At 42.2% G+C, this 24,426-nt stretch overlaps 1 protein-coding gene across 20 annotated transcripts in view; it reads right to left on the bottom strand.

Annotated features, from left to right (window-relative positions):
- MAGI1 (membrane associated guanylate kinase, WW and PDZ domain containing 1) overlaps window positions 1-24,426 on the bottom strand; it is a 331,729-nt gene that overhangs the window by 142,902 nt on the left and 164,401 nt on the right. The gene's annotated exons all lie outside the window — the stretch shown is intronic.

A 24,426-nucleotide genomic window follows, 5' to 3' on the forward strand; every position in this document is an offset into this window, starting at 1 on the left:
TAAAAATTAAGTGACTGATTAACCCCCAAGTCAGAAGATGCTCATCTCCTGGAGCAACCCAGAGAACACAACTGCTCCCTCTCAAACTCCAAAACCAGAATTCAGACAATTTACAGCTGGAATACTCATACCTGGAATGCATCAGGGCCGTAAAGCCAATATTTTCCCCTTGGTTCTCCACATAAAAGCCATTTGTAAGGCCACTGGAAAAAATACTAAGGGCTAAATTTGCAGCTCTGTTCATTCCAAAACAAGTTTCCAGAAGCTGTCCATAGCTATTCCATTTTCAGTATCTCCTGCCCAATAAAAGACAGGTTTGAAACACCAAAAAGACACCTGTCTGCATTAAAAATTAACTGCTTGTAGACCTACACACAAATTAACTATTTTTTTTGGCAAAAGTGGGACTTTTGGCCACAGTTCTGTAACTTGCAAATGTTTTAACTGATTGGGGTCATATTTAGTTGAACACTTTTATTTGGGCTAACAATAAATAACACAAATTTTACAGGAACTTCTAAAGATCTCCACAGCAGAAGAATTCTGAAAAGTTTGGCAACTAGTAAGCCTACCAAATGATTTCTCTGGGTTTTTTTAAAGTTCTGTACTATAAAAATAACAGCTTTATGATCATCTAAATCATTATCATGTGGCTGACCATAGGAATACTGAGCTGTGCATTGCTGTGCATTAGTTTCTTCCAGCTGGGTGATGGACAGAGCTGTTTGCTGTTTGATGTTGCCACATCTGATATTGTAAAGAAAAAAATAAATGGTGAGCATGAACAACTTGGCCTAATGCATTGGAAAGCAGAATTTCCCCCCAAAATGCTCTGCTTCTATTGATCTTGAGAATGAAAGCATTGACATCCACAGCTTTTTCTTTCCCTGATTTTGATGATCCCCTCATGGTGACAACGCCCTGAGTTTTTCCTTCTCATTTTGTGCACACAGGTGGGCTTTTACTGGAATTAAGGTCTGAGTATTGAGAACACCCCGTGGTGTTTTCAGCAAGATACCACCCTGCACTTTGGATGTTGCTACCAAAAAAAGTACATATTTGCTAGTTTTCATTATGTTTTTTTTTTTGAGATTTTCAATTTATTAGTCATATTCTTCAAACCTTCCAGTATTCTGGTGATCAGGAAATACATCAGCAAAGGTGAGTGCACATGGGCAGACAAATGGGGCATTATTTTTTGTCCTCCCTTTAGCTTCAATATTACAGTCTTGACTCACTGTGGTATCATTTTTGCTTTCCAGTTTCCAAGTAAGCCATTAGACTATCTAATATGGCTTGTTATTTAGAAAAGCCATTTTAGGTGATGATTAGCTACTGAATCTATTGTAAAAAAAATAAAAAGCACATAGGCATGATTTAAGTGTGAAGTCCCATTTTGGTATTAAACCACACAGCTTCCATTTGACAGCACAAAAATCAGCTACAAAAATTAGCCTTTATCTATTATTATACACATGTATTTACCAAAAAATAAATATTTTGAAAGATATTTTCTGGGAAAATGATCTTGAGACAAAACAATGAGGCATTCATATCAGCCTCTGCCTTATTCAAAGTAAGTAAAAATGGTATTTTGAGGTAAAATTCCTAGGCAACTTGCATAGAGCACAGCTGCTTTAGAATTTGCAGGCTTCTTTTTTGGAGAGAGCTCTCAATCCTTTCATCTCAGGAAACAGACAAACATTTGAACTTAATGGCCATGAAAATGATGTGGCCAGAAGCATCTACACTGCTGAGAACTTGATGTTACATTGCCTAAGCAACTCTGAGGCCCAAAGACACAAGTGGCACTCACAGACATCCCTGGCTTTACTTAATTCTATTTTTGACCAGCCTTTCTTTTGTTTCAATTTGCTCTTCTTTCTCTTTATACATTTCCAGTGGCACACAAAGCTTCCATGCAGCCTCAACACAGGCCTGGTTTTAGTGTGACACTCCACAGTGGAACAGTCCTTTTTAATTTTAGCTTTAACAATGAAAGTCAGATTTCCAAAGCTGCATCTAAAACACAATATTTTGCCAAGTGAATATATTTTCCCCCTTCCTTCTAAAGGCAGCACCATAAAAGCTGCATTTTAATAATTACATAGTGTTTTTCATCCAGAGATCCCAAAGAGCTTCAAAAAAGGAGCATATCATTAGCCTCAGCTTACAATGGGAGAAAATCAGGCAGAGAGGGATAAATCCATGCCACTATTTGCATTCTTGGGGGAGTATGTGGAACTGTAATTAGGCATTAGGAACAAGTTCTGGAACAGGCTGCCTGGGGAAGGGAGGGACTCACCACACCTGGAAGTGTGGGGAAGGGTCTGAGCACCGACCCCTGCACAGGGAACACAACTGCCCTGGGGGCCCAGCACAGCCTGATGCTCTGCAAAATCCAAAATCCCCCAGAGAATGGATTGATGGCAGCTGGGCAAAAAAACCTACTGTAAGTGTAGTGCTGCCTTTCTTCTCCTGCACTGCCACCTTTTTGAGGAAGATTAGAGATCAGCAATTAAAGCAGCCCAGCAGCGAGGGTGCAGCAGGCACCATCCACAAATAACTTGCCATGGTCATTGTTCCTGGGGGTCAGCTGCACAATGTTGAAAAGTTAGACTGATAGATTTAATATCAGGTGGCATTTAAGCTGCTGACAGCCTTTTAAACCCACTGTGTTGGAGGATGCTGGCACTTAATTACTGAGATGGTATCAGACCTCACAGCCAGCGTGGTGTGGGATGTATGGGCTTGCAAGCAGAGCCCAACAGACCTTTTTTAATAAAACTTTCAGCTAGAGAAGCTTTGAATACAGGAACTGTTTTAGTCCTACTGCTGCACAGAGTTTGGGCTGTCTGTAGCTGTGTCAAAGAGCAGCACAGACCAAAGGAGCATCCACACCAGCTCCTGCAGCATTTTTCCAGAAACTAGGATTATTCCTTGCTGTTGCTTTATGTAGTATTTTGAAATTTCTCTTTTCTTTTTTTTAACTCTCTTTTTCTCAAAATGCAGCCAGCCCCTAGCAAAATAACTCCTCAGAGGGCAAAAAACAATTGTCAGGATTGAGACAAACTGTGGAAGGATATGCAGAAGGTCAATCATTGCACCCAGACATAACAAGTTCCTGTTACAGAGCTTGTGGTAACTTAGGACAGGTCATTTCCTCAATACCCATGTTTTATTTTTTTTTTTCAGATAGATGAGCCTGTAGCATGCAGAGATGAAGGTGGCCAGTGTCAAAGACAGAAGGCTCCCAGAGAAGACACAGAGATCCACCAGCTTAGACCAAAGCCTGTTGGCCCATTGCTCAGCTCCCACCCCTCACTGCCAGCCCTTGCTGCACAAATGGGGTTTGGCAAACCTGACTGCCACAAATCACAGAACCAAAACTGGCAGGCTCTGAGCACCTCTGCTTCCCATTGCCTGGATGCACCCAAGTAAAATCAGACCAAGTCCAACTGGGTGTATGAATCAAAGGAGAAAAAGCAGAAGGTTTTAACCCAACCACTCTTTCTATTTCAGTGAGGAGAGACCACAAGTTCTTGAAGTACAGTCAATACTGTGTGCAGGAAGAAGTTCAAGTGCCAAGAGGATGGTCAGCAGCACAAAACAACTAGACTACAAAAATTAATAGTGGCAGGCTTATTTGAACGTGTATTTGTAAAACGCATTTAAAATAAGGAACTCCTCAGGGAAAACTATCAAAAAATGTGTAATTAGATATGAGGCCAGAAAAGACATCAAAGGAACTTAAGATTTCTTCCACTCCACCCAAGAATATCCAAGGAATATAGTTCCAAAGCACAAGGCAATTGTTTGTTCAGGTGCTGGTCACAGCCCTGTTAATCTGGTTGCTGTAACAACACTGCAAACCTCGGGCAGCACCAGCAAGGGCAGCTGCTGACCACCAAATGGCAAATAGAAATATTTAAAAATGTGTTGTAGACAGGTGACCAGAAGAAATCAAGTTACTGCTTGCCATGCCACAGCAACAGAGCCCCCCAGTACTCAAGCAGAAGTGTCTGAACAGCAAAAGTTTTAAGATTTTGAAGGAGCCCCTTTCATTTTGCCTTTGCTCAGGGCAGGGAGTACAGACATGGCTCCAGTGGCTCATTAAGCCATCCCAGCCCAAGCACTTTGCTTTGCAAAGACACCCTTATTTTCTGCCACTGTTGGTTTTGGTAAACCCATTCTGTGTCAGAAGTGCTGATGTTTGGAACGTTGGAGGAGTTCAAAGAGCAAACTTGTTAAGCTCTATGAATATGGAGAGGAATTGAGTGGATTTGATACACTGGAAAAAGGAGAAAAGGGATCAGAGAACAGCCACCATAAAACCTCATTATGAAAGCACCCACGAGAGTCATTGGTTTGCACTATTACTATATAAAGATTTTTTGTTAAAGTGGGGATATCTGAAATAGTGCTTAGTGCAGTGGGACATCTTTACAAAGAATGTTACAACAGGCAACTATTTAATAAGGCTGCTAAAGGATGAGGCCAGCAGGTAATTCACCAGGAGTGAGTCACTTTTAAATATTTCACTAAAAGAACACACTGAGATAATAATATCTCATTTATCAACTTGCCTGCAAGATGCTATAGCCCTAGCATCTCTTTTACAGTGAAGCAGACCTTTTATTAGAGAAAGGTCCTTCAATTTAAAGACCTCCCCATGGTGCCAGTGGGCCATTTGCAGCTAGAGATGCAAAGAGTTCCACGTATGAAAGCAACTTTTGGGCAGCATTCAAATCTCCCCTTACACTGAAAGTGTGAGCTTTGTATGTAGCAGATACAGCCACACCTGAAAAGCCATTTCACACACTCCATTATCAGCTTCTCCTTGCAGAGACTCCCATTTCCATTTCCCAAACTTTAAATACTATGGGTAAAATCTCCCACAGTTGATGTCTGACCCTCCTTGAGAGCTTCAAGGCAGGGCTTTGGGAGGAAGATAGAACTTTGAAATTTTGGGGTGTTCCTTTGCTCCTCCCTGCCTTTTAAAAAGCACTACAACAGTAAACATGAAAAAAAAAAGGCTGCTAAAATATAATCTCCCAAATTGTGCACTTCTGAGCTACCAAAACCTGCAGTTCAGGTTGCTCAGACGGTTTTTGTTTCTCTTTGTTTTTGTAGGTATTTCTCAAGAACTCTTCCATCCTGAAGTCAGACCTTATTTCCTTTATAAAACCCATTTCTCACTTCACTTAGGGAGCAGCAGAGAGTAACAAATGAGGCAGAGGGTTATCAGAAGGAGAAAGCAAGACTGAGCAAGAGGAAAGCTCCTATGTTACACATTATTTGACAAGACTCGCCCAGATAATGGCAAATATGATGTGTAAAATGTTCATATTATGGCAGCATCCATTCCTACCCTTGGAACATCAAATTCTCCACAGGGACGTGTCTATTCATCCCTCGTGCAGAGTCTGAGCTGGGGAAATGCCTCATATATGGTGCCCTAGAAGGAATGCCTCAAAACACAAGCCTACCAACACAAAACTGAATTTTCCAAAAAGGCTTCTGGAGCTCCCTGGGGTAGCTAGTGGCAACTTTTCCATTTCCTCCTAAAAATTCAAGTCAATCATGCTCAGCTTGTTAGACTTTGGTAGAACTGTTATGAATACAACAATATTCCTTCAATTGTGTGATGATACATTATTTTAGTTAGGCTGGGGAAGCTCCATGGGCTAGCTTCTCTCCATCTCTTTTCCAGGGATTCTTTTATCCAAACACTGAAACAGAAACTCTGCAGCTCAATGTGCTGAAAGGGGACCTTCATCTGTGGAGAAGCGATGGGGTTTGATTCCCCATGCAATGAACTCACTGATCCTGTAACCCAGAGCAGCTCAAATTCAAACTGCTCTGCCTTGGAGAAGGAAAAGGAAGATGAATAGAGGTCACCAATATTTAGTCACCAAGACCTTTATAAAAGTCAGAATACTCAGACTGCAATGACCCAGAAAGGCCAGTGAACTAATAAAACAATAGAATCCATGAATGATGAGAAAGAGGAAAATGGAAAAAAATTGAAAAGGGTCCATCCAATCAAACGATAACTAAAGGAGCTGATAAGGGGAATTAAATGCTCTGTGTTGTACCCTAATAACCCAAAGAAAATCTGAAACTTCAAATAATGAGGACAGCAGGGCTCAACCTTCATGTGCCCCAACTCACATGTAACTAAAGATGTGTTCTTTCTAAGGCCTAAGCAGCTGCTTAAGGAGCGATGATAAAACTAGCTCAAATATTCATATTCTCGCCTCACTGTGGCTTTCTAAACCCTTTCCAGCTTCCCATCGGTTTGTCACCGTGAGAATACTTTCTGGGACATTCATCTCCTTCACAAAACATCACCTCATCAGCAGGTAATGTGTGACATCCTCCCTGACAGTCCCAGGAGTGAAGGGAAGGATTTAATGAGCACAGACTCTGAATCACTTCCTGATTAGGACTCAAACTGAGTTGACTTCATCTTAAAAAAAATAAAATTCAAGTCCTGAGGAAGAAAAGGCAAAGTTTTAACTCATGTATCTAAATGCAAACCCTTGGTTTCCCTTTAGAATTTAGGATGACAGATTATCACACGTTAAACTATTGTTTTGTCAACACCAGGACTCTTGTCCACTAACCTACATTCAATACACATCTTTAACCAGCACTGCATACTCTGCTGCAGCCCATTCCCAGCTTCTGCTGCTGAAAAGAACTTGGATCCCTCAGTCTAAGCCTCCGGGGATGCCTCAATCCTCAGGCTCTTGCTGTGGTCCATGCAAGAAACAGGAAGAGGAGTTGGTTTATTTTCCCCAGTTACATCCCCACCCTTACCAGGGGCCTGCATTGTGGTGCTGAATTGTCAGCATGCCATCACAGCAGTGACACACTCTTCATCACCAGCCAGTGCTGACAGATCTGCATTTCCAACTGCACCTTCTACACGACTGTTATTCAGCTGCTCCCCATTCATTTAAATTAGAGTTAAAAAATCGACACCAGAGAGTTCTCACTGTGAGCAATAAACCTACCAAAGACTTCTAGAAAGCCTGTGCTCAAAGAAGATGCAAACACAGGGGGGGAAAGGAGCAAATCTACTTTTTCCCCCATTATATCACAATCTCAGCTACAGAGTTCTTTCAGAGCTTTTTCTTTTTGTGTGCCTGACATCTTCACATGCATTAACAGGCAGTGTGGTACCCTAATGAAAACAAAACACATAAAAAATCCCCCACAAACTAAAATTTCCAATCTGCAATGGATTGAGTGTTTCCTCGGGCAAACAAAGAAGGTGGTCACTCTGCAAATTCCAGGTGGGACACTACTTCTGTTTAGGCAGGCAAAGCAACAAGCTATTTTCTATACAGTGAGTGATATCCACAGCCATATCCCAGTTGCTGACAGAATGACATTATTCATCTTAGCAGGGTTTTTTCCCCTATTTCAATATGGAACATTTTCAGAAAATATATATAACAAAGTAATTTAGGCAGAGCTCACTTAGGGCTGACTTGACACGAATTTATTGGGTAATTGCCTCATTGGCCTCGAACTGCTGGGTCAACTATTTTTCTTCTTGGGTTTCATTTTCTTAATGAATCCTTTGAAAATCTATTTAGAAGGGGAAAAAAATTCAATCTCTTCCAAGGAAAAGAGTGGGTGTTCATGATATTTTACATCAACTAAATATTACATCGTTTTTGAGAAAAACTTTGACTTTAGTTATCATGGACTCTCCTGTTCATGACATTTTGATGTTTGTAGTTAAAAGCAAGTGAAAGCATTTGTAGTACACACACACACCAGGTACATACATCCCATGCAACCATGTCAATATAGGCCATATGGATATTAACATATTTATGCAAATATGCTAATCTGACTATAAGGAGATACAATGTCTGTCCATGGGTAAAATCAGTGGGGGTGGGGAGAATCAACCCAAGGTTAAACTAACACCCTTCCTTCCATAAGCTTTTCTACTAAATCTGACACATGCTCAAGTAATAATTTTGAGGTGACACTAACTGTCCCAAAGGAAAAGGGTTTTTTTTTTCATGAGAAAGAGATAGATTTTGCCATGCCATCTTCCACAGGTAGGTCCAGCAATTAAAAATAAAAAAATCACTAGGATAAAAACAGGAAAATCCGGTAACTTTATTTTAGGGAGGAAAATATTTACTTTTAGCCACCACTGTCAGTTTCATCTCTAATTAATGTGAAATTGCAATAGAAATTCTGTCCAATCCATGTGAATTTGGAAGCTTGCTTTAAGCTTCTCTTTTCTTCCACATTTATCTACAGCTGAGATTCCTGAAGGCATCCTGCACAGTCTGAGCCAGTACATGCCTCCAGATAGAGCTCAACAGACCAAGAATATTTCTCCTACTTCTCCAGGTTTTGTTTTTCAAGTAGAAGAAACTCAACTCTCCTACTAAAGGATGAGAAAAAGGAAGAGCAGCATATTTGATCTGTTATTTTCCAGCAGTCAGCTGGAATTCTGCTGTATATGGTCAAGAGGAGGGGGGACAGACTCTTACTCATGTGTGCAGAACAGCAACAACAGCTCAGGATTAGCTGCAGACAGAGGGACCACATAGGATTAACACAGTGAACCAGTCATCATGCTTACCAGAATATTCAAGAGCAAAACATTCAGAGGATTTCAGGACAGGATTTAGCAGAATTTGACTGAAAATAGCACCACATTTTGAATAAGCTTTACTGAATACCACAGCACCCAGCACCTTTTTGCTGAAGTGACTTGATGTGCATTGATTTTAGAAGCATTTCTTGTGCAGCCATGTAAAGACTCGGTGCACTGGAAAGGATGGAAAGCTGGCAGAAAGGTGTCTGTACACAGCTCCAAAGTGCAGGGAAGAGCCTTCCCTGCAGCAAAGGAACTTTTATACAGCTGAAAGTCAAGTGTTGTTACTGTCAGAGGCAGAGTCAGGAACCCACCACCATTCAATCAGCCTCTGCTGCTGAATTAATGGCTTCATTGTTGCTTTTTTTATTTTCTGCAACACTGACTGCTATCACAGCCTTACTTGTGCTAGGGGTTCTCAATAATGACAAAAGAGATACTCTAAGTTTCATATTTCACATTGGATTACCTGCATTAGAAGAGTGTACTAAAAAAATAAATAAATAAGGGTTATTGCTGCTACAGCAGAACCTGGCTCTGCAACACTTCAACAGCAGGAGCTGAAGTGCTCCTGGAGCAGCTGCCTGTGCTCCTTCTCACAAACATTACAGCAGCTTCCCTGGAGGAAGTGCAGCATCATTCCTGGATCTACACGGATCCATCACTGCTCCCATCTGACAGGACTTAGCAGAAGACAAGGATGAGTGGAAACAAGCTGGCAAAGGAGAAAACACTCCCTGTGCTTCTGCACCACCCAGCGCTCCCTCGCTCTCTCCAGACCAGAGTTCCTCCTGGATAGGATTCCCACATTGCAGAAGGAGCCACACAACAACAAGCAACAGGTTCACAGCCCAGCCCTTTGCTGAGCCAGCCCCTCTGACAGAGGAGCCCTTTGCACACATTGCAGCCTCCCAGCCTGAGCCAGCCTTTGCATTTTTTTGCTCATTTTTCCTTGGGCACTGCAGAATAGAAAATAAGCATAATTAACAACATAAAGCTCAAGCTGCTGAACCTGGTAGCTCAATTTAAAAACAAGCTCCATACATTCATGCCATGTGGGCGTGCTAAAAGAAATCTTATGAATTGTCTGTACAAGCATTGCCTTAAATCTTTTTTGGCTGCCAATTCCAGCTGCTACCCTATAAACCATTCCCACTAACAGGCACACAGGCTGATACCCACAGCAAGGACAGCAAATAGACCACAAGTGATAATGATACAGAACCTAACCCAGCACACCCCCCCAGTACCTGGATGGTGCTCTCCAAGTGCCACTGGCACCCCCAAACAGTCACTCCCACAGCTGGCCAGTCACTAACAGCCTTTAATCATCTGCAGCCTTGGCCAGCCTTTGAGCAGACACATGAGCTTGTCCATATTACACACTCTTAGTTTATTTTTCAACACCTTTTTTGGCAATTTACACAGCAACAAATGATCAAAGGTGCACAAGGATCCTGGTTCATGGTCAGCTTGGCCATTCATCCACAGAAAAGGGATGCACAGAAAGGCAGCTGCAATATGTGAAGCTGTTGCAGCTCCTGGTCGTGCTTTACCTGAACTGTGGGCAAAATAGGCTGATCATCCTTCATCACTATTAACCCATTGATATGTAAAAATTAACAAGTAAAATAATTCAAGCCTTGCTTGCAAATTCCTCTGAAACTCCAAGCAAAAAAAACCCAAACCCTTCCCAGTGTAACAGCAGGCACAGATCACCAGCTAAGTTAGCTCTGAAAGCAAATATTCCATTTTCACTGAGAGATGCAGTGGGCCATAATATGAATAAGGAACAAAGACCCCTTTCATTCTGCTGACAAATACAGTATAGCATGTCACAAATCACAAGGGGAGCAGACAACACAATGACAGCAATTAAATGGGTGTATTTTTATTAAGAAATACATACAATAATGACTGACTGTGTACACTCTCCCCCCTCCCCAACCCTTCAAGAATTCGGCTGGCAAACATGGCTGTAAGTGTTTAGGGATGTTACTTCTGTTAGACAGAAAACTCTCTTAAAGGAAGGGTCCATCCAGCCAGCGCAGCGGGATGCACACAGAAGCAGACATAGATGTTTTGTTTGGCTTTATGCATGTTGTACACCTTGTTTATTGCCATTCACACAGCTTCTCCAACTCATTCCCAATCGATGTATTTCTGGAGAAGCTCAAAAAAATATATATGCCCCTTTTTAACTCTTTCGCTGCCGAATTCCAACAGAGACACCATTCCTGCCTCCCCCTTCCTTGCCCTCCGCCCTGCTGACCCAGACTGCTCTCAGGAGATTCACGTCCTAGCCTCACACCTGCTGAGTTTGGGGGAATATCTCCAGAAAAAAGGACCCTGCTACGCCTTTAAGCTGTGACCAGCCTCTCTGAGCCAGGGCCAGCACAGGGCAGGGCTGCCCGCACCCCGTCGGGACAGCGACCCCGGGCCGGTTCTCGCCTGCCGCTCTCCCCGGAGCCGCTGCCGCCGTTCCAGCCGGGATGAGCGCATCCCTCGCGGGGTTCTCCTTCCTGCCCCCTCCCCGCCCGAGCCGCGGGAGAACAATGCGGGGACAGACATTTAGCAACACCTGCTGTATCGCATTAACATGCACGGGGATGTATGGATGGTTTTTCCCATCCAGCACTAAGCCCGCATTGTTCGGGGCGATCCATCAGTGGATGGCCGCCCCCACCCCCAGCGCCGGCCCCACAAGCCCCCTTCTGACATGTCCCCTTGTCTCTGCCAGCCCGGGCTGACGAGCACGTTTAGGAATGCACTTCATTAAATCGGAGCTGCCCCATTCCAACCTGCAATGCGGAGGCAGTACAAAGCCCGCGCCACGCTTCCTCCCGCATTTCTCTCAAAAGCCCCATTGTTCGGCAGGCATCTGCTCCTGATCTCAGCCTATTCGTGCCCATTGACCCCGCTTTTCGCAGCACACCCGCTCGCCAACGGGCCTCACGTAAAGCCTGCTTGATGAATTAAAAAGCAGCACTAGCCATCTGTCCATCTGTCCTCCCAGGCTGGGCTCGGGCTGCCAGCCCCGCAGCCTCCCTCGCATCCCGACTTGCGGCTCGGCAAACGCGCACCCAGCCCCGCACAATCGCTGCTTTTCATTCCTCACGTTAGCATCTAGGAGAGAGGGGAGGGAAGGAAAAGGGACAGAGAATACAACGGAACATTCTCACTTGCCTGAGTCCTTCGAAATTCAAGCACAAATACAAGATTAATCCTTCCTTTGTGAGGTCTTGTCTTTAAGTCGTGGTATGTAATGATCCTCAGCACTGCAGCAGAGGGGAATAAAAAATGCAGGGATCATAAGCAGGGGGAGGACAGGGCTTACTTACATCAGGGTTTCTGCCACATGACAATAGGTTTGAGAGGGAAGAATAAGCTGGCAGCAGCAGCTGACAGTGCAAAAGGGAGAATGCAGAAGCCTGCCTTTTATATTATTGGTGACATTTCTAACACATGACAACAATTTCCATCTGTATTTAAGCTGCGAGTGTGAGGAAAAGAGCATTACATCACGACTCCTCTATTCCTAGGGGCTGTGGAATATGTAGGCCAGAGGGATTAAAAAGCACCTGTGTATACTGGAGATCTGAAATACCACAAGGCAGATTTTCCCCCCTCACTTCTTTCTCCCTCACCCTTTTTTTTTTTTTTCTCTATCACCTGCACTGAGCTGCTGTTTGAAAATATGCCCAGGGAAGTGCAAAATGGTATTGTCCTAGTTAGCAAGGCTCAGGCATGGGGGAACGATGCAAATATGTGTTTCTGGCTCTGTCTCTCTCTCTGTTGGAGATACAGCACTCATTTTTGCAAGCAATTGGACAGAATACAGAGCATCTTCCTGTGTTCTGCTGTGCTTGTCCCAAGGGCTTCGAGTTTCTCTTAAAGTACCAACTTTCATCTTCCTTTTAAGTCTGCGGGGAATTTCAGTGACAGCAGCAACAATGATTTCCCCACGTCCCCTTTCTTTTGCAGCCAACACATGCCTGTATCTTTTTAAAAGTAAACATCCAGAACAGGGCAAAGATATTTTGGAAGAAGCACTTGACTGCTTCAGAGCCAGCAGGTGTCCGTCTTGGACGCTTTCCACACATCTCACAGGACATGATAGCTTCGATGCAGCTTGGAAATCCTGAGGGACTCCAGCCTTGCAGGGAAACCTGCTCCCCTGCAGCTCCAGGGCTGCTTTGCTGGAGATGCTGCAGCTGCAGGGAGACAGGCAGGGAGTGGGAATCCCGAGGATGGCACTGCAGGGTGGGCACAGGGCACTGCAGGGCCACTCCTGCCCCTGCTCCCAATGCCCAGTGGGTGCAGCACCAGTTCTGCTCTTGGAACAAGCAGAATTTTGAGCCACACCAGCCCAGAGCCATGGCTGGCAAAGCTGTGGGCACAGCACCTGTGTGGAAGGGCCAGGCAAGGGAAAACATCCTCCTCTCCCACCCCAAAACCCAGCAGCAAACACAGACACTGCTCTTGCTGATGTACCCAGTCCTCAAAAGTGCTTGAGCTAGGTAGGGGCAAAACATCGCTGAGAGCCAGCAACCCTTGCATCACCTTTGTAAGAGACATGGCCACACACTACCAGGAGATTGGACTGCTTATAAACAGTCTTAAATTTATCTGACATCAGTATTTTCATGAAAACACCAGCTGGGTCAAGGTGCTGGCCCATTATATGTCTCTTGTTTTAAAAAAAAAAAAAAGACAAAAATTCTTTGCTCAAGATCACCTTCCTGATCTTTCAACACTGGCCTCTTGGAGCCATAGATGGTTTTTTGGGTATATGTCTGGTCAACTCAAAGCTGCTGTGGGAACTCCAAAGCCTTTGATAACGTTGGGTTTAGAATATTGCACTCAGTAAATTTGGAAGGCTGCAATATGAAAATAAATTACTCTGAATTCCTCGTCCCTCCTCTTCATGTCCACAAAATAAAAAACTCTGCATGAGCCACACTGAAACTCTCTCAACCAGATGAAACTTCAATGAGGCAGTACCTACATGGAACATTCCAGAAAAAAAGCCTCTTTATTAAAAAAAGAAATTGAGCATTTTACTTTAGATTTATTCAGAAATGCAGCTCTCCAGTCATTTATGGAAACTCTTTCATAAGATTTAGAAGAGGGGAAAACGGAAACAATGAAATGACTTATTTTTAATCTGGGGTTTAAAGGCTTCTTTTTCTTTCAAAAAAAAAAGTCCCACACACAAAGAAAGAAATTCAATGCAAACCTCTGTTTCTGTATCATGAAAGCCCATTCCAGTACCAGAGTAATCAATTTCTCAGAGCGTGTGTGGTCTGCAGCAAAAGCCAAAGAAGGTATTTAAGTTTATACAGCCTTCAGCATTTCGATGGCTTGCTTTTGAAATACGACATGTTTAAATTTTATATTTTTTTTACAGTTAGCTATGTCTTAAGAAAATGGTTGCTCTTGGTAGAAAAAATAGAAGGAAAGGAGAACAAATGAAATTCAACCTGGTTTTGAGCTGTTTGCCCATTCTAAAATCAGAGTAGTTCAAAGTTGCATCATGAAAAACTATTACAGTTGTAATTACAGCTCTCATCATTATATTATACCCAGTCTTAATTTAGCATCAAACACTTTGGCTCATATGAACAGAAAAGAATTACTAAATAAAAGTGGTGCTCCAACAGCAAGAGCTTATTACCAGATAAGCATCCGCAGAAATTTACAGCAACAGCAAAGCAAATACTTTGTCAGACGTAAGAACTCTCTACCTTTCCTAGAGCTGAATGTCATAAGCAAATCATAAATCACTTCAGGATGGGGAAAGGAGTCTTTGTCCTTACTGTAACCCCAGCTTCCCACCATGAAAGAAGGTCATCTTGAGACAAGATTTTACAGCTGGGATTTAGCTCACAGGGTGGAAAAAGTGTGAGATAGAGCACTCTTGTAGGTAGGAACAAACCTCTGCAACAGAGTTCTCATTCTTTCATCAGTACATTTTGGATCCAATTCACTTACCATGTGGGAACAGCAAATGGGGAACAAACTGTGAATTCAAATAACTGTAAACTCAGCAAGATGTGGAAATAAAACACAGATGGTGCACTTCAGATTAAGGGTCAGCATTTCAGCGTCGCTTTCCACTTTTACATTGTGATAGGTGATGTATAACAACCACCTTCTCCCTGAGACAGCACTCTGATCAAACCATGACTCACTTAGGAAAACAAGAGGCTCCTTGGAAGCCTCCTGCCAGTCGAGAGGAGCTAAGGTTACCTGGTTAAGCTGTGGGTTTGCTGCTGGAGGATTAATGTTTGGGAGTGGAAATTGTCAAGGTTCCTTCAGCATTTCCATCTCCCTGCTCTGCCTGGCAGGGCTGTGCCCAGTGCCCACATGATCCCCTCTTCACCACCCACTTTGCCAGCAAGAGTTTGCAGAGGTTGCTCTGACACCTGTTTGCCAAAGCCAACAAGTGTTTTGTGAGAAACAACTGCTCACTTTGAAAATTTAAAAAGGTTTATTAAACCTTAGCAAAAATACAACAAAGGACTACATAAGGAAAAAGCTGCAGCGCTGGGAGCTGCCCTCATGGATACCACGTGCCCAGTTCATCTTCAAGAACTCAGTCTTTTATACACCTGGGGGTGGCATCAGCCAGCCCTGGCCCCTCCCAGAGTCTGTCACTCAGCTCTTCTTTGCCATTTATCAGTGGAAAGTGCTTTCTTGTCACTGCATTGGAGGTCAGGTGTTGCCATGCTCACCCCTAAGCACCCCCAAGCTTTTCCATTCCCAATCACTCCATGCAAGGGACACCTGTGCAGCTTCTTTGTACCTGTCCTAGACAGCCCAGGCTGTCTGATGGCAACAACACAGGGGGAAATTGAACTATGGGGAGAACAGAGGGCATCTAAACTACAATAATACAACTGTACATCACTAAAGCTTTTCTTAATATTCACACAATTGTCATCCCTTAATTGTGAGAGCCAATCATCCATCTCTAACACCAAGAGCACACAACCCACTGCTGCCAACATTCCCCAGTACCAGCCCTTCTAAAGTGCTCAGTCCTAAAACACCTCTGCAGGCTTGCATCCTGCTTGCCTGAACAACACTGGGTTAATTTTACTCTCTCAGACCCATTTGGTCCAAAATCTGAGGAATGGAATTTAGGATGACTTTACTCTGGCTATGAAGTGTTAGTTGCATGCCCAGGGCTTTCTAGAAAAGGTTTGTCTGCCTGTAAGCACAAGTTCAAAGCAGAAATAAAGGAGTAAGTACAGATTAAATGACAGAAGAGCTGTAAATCTATAGGAGCTTGAAATGCCAGATAGAGAGGAGCAGGAGTGATTGTAAGGTGATTATTACCTTCAAAATATGCCGGAGGTTGTTTATCAGATCAGAGTTAATGAGGGAGAAATCTAATAGAACTATAATATTAAATTTACCACTTTAATGGTATCATCAATGTTCTATAATGTGGGCAATTTACTGAATGTCTGTCAGTGTGATTCTCCAGTGTGGTTAGTTACACAGGAGCAGCACTGCTGCATCTCATCAGCTTTTCCCTTCCAGAAAACACTGGGAATTTTGCAGAGGATTGCTAAGTGAGATAGCAATCTAGATCTTTAAAATGATGGAAATGCAAAAATAGGCAAGGTATTTATGAACATGATGGGATATTCACATTTCTGGAAGAACTGGGTCCAGCTCTGCCCCACTGTTGAGTCTAGCCTTCCTACTTCTGCACAGACAGTGTCCTGCTGGGTTTTCCATGACTCTCTTTCACATCTAGCAACACTTACTGCTCTCCTGAAAACCTTCCACTTCTGGATTTAGGAAAATTGCTAATAACCTTATTATTCAAGCACATTTTCAGCTCTCCTGTGTGATCCCCCTCCGAACAAAAGAAAACACTAAAAAAATCACACCCTAGAAAAACATGAACAAAGATGGGCTCATAAACCAACATTTACATGAAAAAAGTCAAAATACCCAGCGTCAAGGTTTTGATTACTAATTCAAAAGCCCTGTGAACAGTAGGAGATGGTAATGCTGTGTTTATTAATAGCTATCTCCTCATGTATTCAAGGAAGAGTTCACTAAAAGCAGCAGCAGCTTTTTAATGTGGAGCTCCTCCTTCCCTTAGTATCTGCTCCAGCCCCTCTGTTCTGAGCTTTGCCTGTGCAAATCCCTAATACAGCAAAGATCACCTGCACATTTTTAGCATATGACTAATGTCCCATAAGTAACTTTAAATTTTGGTACTTGAGTTGCCGTCATGGTCTAAGGTAAAAACCAAAGTATAATCAATTCTCTAATAAGCCTTTTTATACCTTTCACCAACATCAACTCCTGTTTACTGTTTTCTCCCCTGGTAAATGGAGTGTTAAACCTAAAGTTCAATGAAAAAGTGCAGGTAGAGAATGAATGATGAAGTATGAAATACAATTCAAGAGCAGATGATACTTCCAAAGGTCTTTGGTGAGGTTTTCCTCCTTATTCAGCTGAAAAAGACCATGCAAGAAGAACTGCCAGATCACTGCTCACCTGATTACTCTGTGATACACACCTCATTTTGAAGATACATTGGCCTTTTAAAGAGCCATTTATTAAGCATTTCCATTTAAATAAAAATTTTCACAATCCTCAGTGAAACAGATGTATTCCCTCTTAAATCACTAATTAAGAGCAGCCTGGGACATTAACAAAGCCCTTTAAAAGGAATTCAGAGAACTAGTGTCCCCCTTAAATAAATCTGTTCTGGCAATGACCCAGGAATCTTGACTTCATAACTCAAAGCTCTAATTATTCAAGAGAACATCATAAAAAAAGGATACATCTAGACTGTTAAGACTAATAAGAAAGATTTATTTTTCCTTCAATAGGGGCAGAAATACAAATATTTGTTGTATTTTTTCTACCCTCTTATTCACTTGGGGTGGGGGGAAGGAAAGCAGTGAATTTACAGAGTTATTCCCAGTAAAGGTACTGGATATGACTCTCCCCAAAGAAAAGCAGCTAGCAGAATCTCAACAGCTTTATAAATTATTCCATGGCTAATCGCCTCTCTGCTGAAATAAAGACAAAAAGGATTTAGAGGACAAATACAGCATGCTTGATGTGAGGAAGCATGTAATGTTAAAAAAGGGATAGCTGTTTGAAGATGAAATGTGACAACTCTGCATGCCCATCAAACCATCAGGAGCTGGCATCTGCCACTGCCCCCCTGGGCTCAGGGACTGTCAGGGTAGCAGGACTGGGAATCACACAGGAAACTCCTCCTGCACAATCCCACTGGGTTAGCTGGTATCACACTGGGCCAGAAGAATCTCAAATGAATGGGATTTTACAGGTGCTCCTTTTTAAACTCTGACATCTTTGATGAAAAGCACGGGAGTTTTGTAATGGTGAAGCCACCAGCACAGGTGAGCACACACATACCTGCACAGCGATGGGTGCTTTCTGCAGGGAGCTAATCATGAAATCCCAAATGTGAAGCCCAAATGTAAATGTGAGTGGAAAAGCAGGTTAAAGAACAGCTACACTTTTAATTTTACCTCATTTTAAAACAGTGCTTTTGCTTGGAGCACTCAGTCTCTTGCTTTGTAGCATAATCAATACACTGATACCCTTGAACAGACGCGTGGTGATAGCTGAAAAGAAATCAAACTGCCTAGAAATCTAAAGCTGTAGTGCTGCAGCCATCACCAAAGATCTAATCAGGACCCTGGGACATCATATGATAAACTGTGGCAGGACAGAGGCAGTTTTGAAGTAAATAACGTGGGGAAATTCAACTCCACCCCTTCAAGCTCCAAACAGCAGTACCTGCTCTCAGGTCTGACTCACTCTGCTGTCCCAGAGACTCTCACCTCGGCAGCCTTTATGTTTTAAAACAAATGCACAGGCACTGTTTGCACTGCACCTAAATATCCACTGGCAGCTGCTTTGCCAGAGCACAAAGCAACTGCAATGAAAAACCTGCAGAATTAAGTACACTGGGGAGCAACAAAGAAAACAAAGAAAAGTGGCCCTGTAATCTCTTCCCACACTCCTTCCCCAAATCTCCTTTGGCAAGTGCCATGGGAGAGCATCTAAGGCTGAGCTCTTCTGCTTTGTGCTGCTCTCTGGTGCCTTGTGCAATTCCAACTGGGTGTACAGTGAAACACAAAAAAGCGATTCCTCACAAATGGGGAAGCAGATGGAGCAATATTTGCCATCATAAGTGCTTTTATTTCCAAAATTAAAAAACAAAACAAACAAACCCACCCCCAAACAATGGTTTCACTGGCACAAAATGTGCTATTGATCTGAAAGGACAGACCAGATGGGAGAAAGGTCCCGAAGTCTTCTAGATTAAACAAAAATGATTGTCTATAGAAAGGAACTAAAGTACAGAAATATTGGCCCTGTTGCTCAGAAAAGGGTATTTTTATCTCTTTTAAAAGTGAAAGCACATCTGGTTCACTAATTAGTGAATGAATTATATCCTTGAAAACTGCAGGGGACACTGCAGCAATTTGGCACTCCCTGGAACACAGGTATAAGGATTTTCTAAAGCCAGTGATTGTACTCAGGATACAGTCCCAGCTGAAAATAGGAAAAATCAAATGTGCATACACTAGCTGGCATGGAAATATGCCTCATATTATACAGAGTTAAATTAACTCACAAGCAAACATTCTTAAGAAAAATTATTTTTACATACTCCTGGTATCCATATGCTGCAACCCAGTGATAATGGCACTATTTTAAAAGTAATTAAAACTTTTTTCCTAACATAAATCTTGTAAGACAATTAATTATTTTTATGTGTTAGAAAAAAGTCTGCTGCTCCTCACCTTATCAGTGTGGGCCTTCAAATGAATATTTCATGGACCCTGCAACTATTTCTCATTACAAAAACAGAATTACACCTCTAGGAAGGGAGCTGCAACAAAAGGTACTTGGATAATAAATACAGCTGCAGGTCTGGAAAGCTTTTGAGAATTCAAAAACGTTTGTGTACACAAACTGATGATTTATTGCCTGGGAAGAAAACTAATGTGCACTGTCTGTGATTCTGTTTATCCTTAATAAAAATTAGTAACTAAAAATAACTTCAGAATTGTAACTCAAATAGCCACACATGTAAAAACACATTCATTTGTAACATAAAGGTCTTTATGCTTCAGTTCAGCAATTTTTCCCAGTATACTGATACACTTTTATGCTCTCTATTCTAATGAAAAGAACCTTCTGTAAGCTGGTTTGCATATCCCTTTTATCAATTCATTCTGAAGTTCAGAAATACTTATGGGGGAACCCAGAGCTATAGGACTTTAAAAACTATCCTGGGAAATCACCTGAGTCTGCACATTTGACAGGAGTTTCATCACACCCCAGCCCATTTAGTCCCTCCAGTCCTCCATTACCTGCAGATGATGGTAGTTATGCACAGAACTGCCTATAAACTGCCCTTTGGAAGTTCAATTATCCATGAAAATCATTAATTCAGAGAATAAGCTTCAATGTGCAGTCTACAATCGCTTACTAAAGTTTGTCCTATCAAAACTGTCAAGTTCTGTTGTTCAGTATTATTGGTTTTGCTTTGAAAGGAGACTTGTCCTTTGCACCAGGAGATCCCTTGGAACAGAGAAACTTACTCTCAAACTTCCCACTGAAATGTGAGAGCTCAGGCCAGCCAGGTGCCTGAGTGTTGGCTTTTTCTGAGCCTCCTCACAGGTCACTCAACACCTACAACTATTGATTTTTATCCATTTCTTTCCATTTTGCTCCATGTTCCTCTATAAAACCAAGCACAACAGCTGGAGCTACTGTGCTGTAATTGAGGACAGGAACAGATCAAACTCTGGGGAGGTGAGAGAACAGGCAGCAGGAATGAAAGTGGTAAATCTCTAACATTCAGATCTCCAGCCAATTAATCCCAGGACATGTACTTGTTTTGGGGAAGTCAATCAACTGTTGAATGATGACCTCCTGACATTTTAAAAACCAATTTTGTGACGAAAAGGGGAAAAATAAAAAGAAGAATGCCATATAGTGTCTAGTCTGACTTAACTCTAGGCTAGCCACTGTTGCCTTTTCATCTACCATCAAAAACACTTTGCACCTTCCAGAGCTTTGCTACTGAAGACTGCAGCCTGGCAAGGAAGGGAATTGCACAGGACTGAAATAGGATTAGCTGGTATTTCAGTATACCTGCACCAGGTATACTGCTTTGGCAAGTACAGGTACAGACACCAGACCCACCACAGCTGCCTCTGCATGTCACACAGGACTGAAACAAGTGGATGATGTATGGATGGATTTTTGTCTAGTTTTGACAATGGAAACATGCTAGGAATGAAATGAGAAATTCATCTGAACATCTATGAGAATAGCTTTGCTCAAGTTTTAAAATCTTGATTTTTCTGAAGCAAAATATGGGTGAAGTTCACAATGAAATGAAAGCCTCAGGAAGAAAGTCAAGGAAGCAACAGCCTGGTGGTGTTCATGTGAAGTAAAAGCTGAACTACACTAACTCCTCCAAAGATTTGTCCATTGTGGCATGGCTTTATAAACACTTATACATCATCCAAATGTATGAATAGGTGCCCTGCCTCTCTTCCTGAATCTCTCTTGGTCCTGGCTGGTGCTGCTGCTCAAGTTGTAAACTCAGAGGAGAATGCCTTGGGTCTGTAAATAAACCCGTGGGTTTGGTGTGATAGGAACAGCAGAGCACTCGAGACTCACAACAACCAAACTTGGAGGCCACCTGGAATCTTGTCACAGCTGTTGTTTACTACAGAACTTTGCAGGAAAAAATCAGCTCAGTGGGGAGCTGGGAGCTGAGGGGATGAGGACTTGGGGGAAGTGCGAGGGGCAGATGGCACTGAGGAGCAGGGGAAGAGTTCAGTTTGCAGAAATGTGTGCGGTTTGCCAACTTATTTCAACAATACTTCACCTTTGGGTCCATTTCAAGGTCTCATTTGTTTATGATGGTTCACACATTTCAGGGATCAAACCCTCTGATCTCTCAGAAAACCATCCTGTGTCACCCATACAGGCAAATGCTCATATGGCCCCTGGGAGCTGACATCATCCACTCATTCTCAAGGATGCACCAGAAAATAAATCAAACTCTTAACCAACACCCCTAAAGAAAAAAAAGCTAAATGATGCTTAAGCAGAGTGTAATTAACAAAATAATGGGGCTGAGCCCAGCATCCTGCATCTTTCCTCCTTTCTGCTTGACCTCTGTCTTCTACAAAAGCTGTCACAACCTCACCCAGTTCAGAGCCCAGCACACCATGGGCACAGGGCTGTGTGGGAAACAGAAACATTCTGGGTTTTCTCACCACCTGCACCAACCCAATCAGTGCTGAATCACAAGCTATTCTCACCAGAACTTCTGGCCAAGAACGGGTTAACAGCACCTTTTTGCATTTTGAATTTACTAATTATCACTTCATTTAGCCCTTATATTAGTGCAATAAAAAGCAGCTGTCAGGCCAAGCATGCTCAGTCCAAGTGACCTTGTGTTCTTGTTTGTGTTTACCACATAAGCATCAGGGAATTCCATTTTCAAAGTACAAGGCTTCATAATCCATTAGCACTAGAGATTGGTCCAGGGCTCTGGATTTACTGGTCACGTGTACCAAGGAATAAAAATATGAGCATACAGCCAGATTAATCTCCAGACCTGCAAAGCATCCCAACCACCATGCAGCAGTCTCATTCCAAGCCACACACAAATATTAGCATCATTCTTATAAGCTACCATTAATGCCATCCCCACAGTAAATGAAGCAAAAATTAAATGCTACCTGCCCAACAATTTAGAGAGTGTGGAGATACACAATAACTAACACCACTTCTCAGGTTTTCCACTTGCTTCATAAGTGAAACGTAAGTAGTGATGCTCTTATTGATACACCAACAACCCACATCTCCCCCAGCTATTTTGAAAAGGCAGGAATCACTTTCACTGCTCTTAATTTTAAATCAAAAGCAAGACCAAGCAGCTTAGCTTACCATCATGTTCAATAAATCAGATAAAAGAATCAATGGAAAGCATTTCAAAATGTAACCTTGGTAACGTGCAAAATGTTTCCCCAGAACTCACACTCATTTGCTTTATTTGCTGTTTTAGGAAATGAAATATCACACGTAGGCAGAAGGGCATTAGTATCAGAACACTGAATCTCCCCAGCCTAACACTGCACGTGCTCTCCTGGAAGGCACTTTTTGCAGTATGCCCTAAAAATCTGCAGCCTGCCAAGTTAGGTGATTGAAAAAGAATCATATTTCACATTGACAGAATGGCAAATGGAAGTGTTCAATAGTAAACAGTAATCCATATTTATTCTTTATGTCCTTTCATGTTGTTTAAACATAATTTGTTTCGTGCTTTTCACTGATAAAATGAGCATAAACTCCGTGGTGTTATAACAGCATCTGCCATTTGAAGAATCAACATTTGTCAGTGTTACCACTCAATTTTAACTGGTCTTACACAGCCCTCCTGCATGCAACACTTAGACTGAAAATGACTACTACTGTGTGTACCACTATGTGATATTTGTTGGCAAATACTGATTTTTGAATTGCAACATAATTATTCAATATTTATATAAGTCTACCAGGATAAACAATCTCTGATTCACAACGAGACGGAAAACTTCAAATTATTTTGCTGCTTATCTCAGTATCCTATAACTGAGGTGTTTACTTATTCCAGCCTGATCTAAAGGGCATATCATCATTTCCACAGCTCAGCCAAATTAAGCAAAAAAAGCTCTTCCTTAGAAGAGCATCCCTGGCCACCTGGAGAATGTCAAACTGAGGTGCAACAAAGTAGGATCACTCTCCACTCTTTGCATGTCTTCCCAAAATGCCAAGGACAATCTCACTTTGAGTAATTATTCTGACCTTCTAAGGACTACCATGATCCAAACTTCTTCGTTTTTCTTTTATTTTTTTTCTTCAAGGTTTTTTTTGGTTTTTTTTTTTTTTTTTTTTGGTTTGATTTGTTTGTTTGGGGTTTTTTGGTCTGGTTTTTTTTTTTTTGTTGGTATTTTGTTTGGTTTTGTTTTGGTTTTTTTGTTGTTGGGTATTGGGTGGTGTTTTTTTTGTTTGGTTTTTTTGAGTGAAAATGAGTATTTCTTTCTCAGTTTTGCTATCTCTTGCTCCTTATCTCCTACATGAATCAAGGATGACCTTCCAACAGTGGCAGATGCCTCCAACAATGGCACCCAGCCATAAAATGCTGTTCAATTCTACAAATTAAACAAGCATCAGAAATAAAGTTCTGCTCGGGAAATAAAAATAGAAGCCTCTTTTATATTCATAGGTTTTAAACCAATAAGCAACATTCACCATTCTGATATTAATATAGACTCTTTCTAAGCCAAGCAATCACTTCATGGCAGTTTTTTTTTAGGGCTTTTCTCCAAAGCAGGCATCACAAGGCTTGCACCACACCATCAACTGCTCCAAAAAGGTAATCAAAAAAGCCTCATTCAGAGATGAATCATTTTCCTTTTCAACCCTATCTGCTGTCACACATGGAAGCCTGCCCAAACTGCCAACAGCCTCCCCCACAGGAAGGCTGCCCCAAAAATGAAGATGGAACTGTCGCCGGCCGGGGTCTCTGTACAAACCACCAACGGGATGGGATTGCTGTGGGTGTGCCCTGAGCTGTTTCATTTTCCAGCATCAGCCTCATAACATGGTTATGCCAATGCCAGCAGCTCACATCCCAGGCAGCAGACCAAGAACTTAATGTTACACCTTACTTTAATAGTTTTTTGACCAATCACACACAG

This window comes from Fringilla coelebs (assembly GCF_963513975.1).
Source record: "Fringilla coelebs genome assembly, chromosome: 13".
In the NCBI taxonomy this organism is placed as follows: domain Eukaryota; kingdom Metazoa; phylum Chordata; class Aves; order Passeriformes; family Fringillidae; genus Fringilla; species Fringilla coelebs.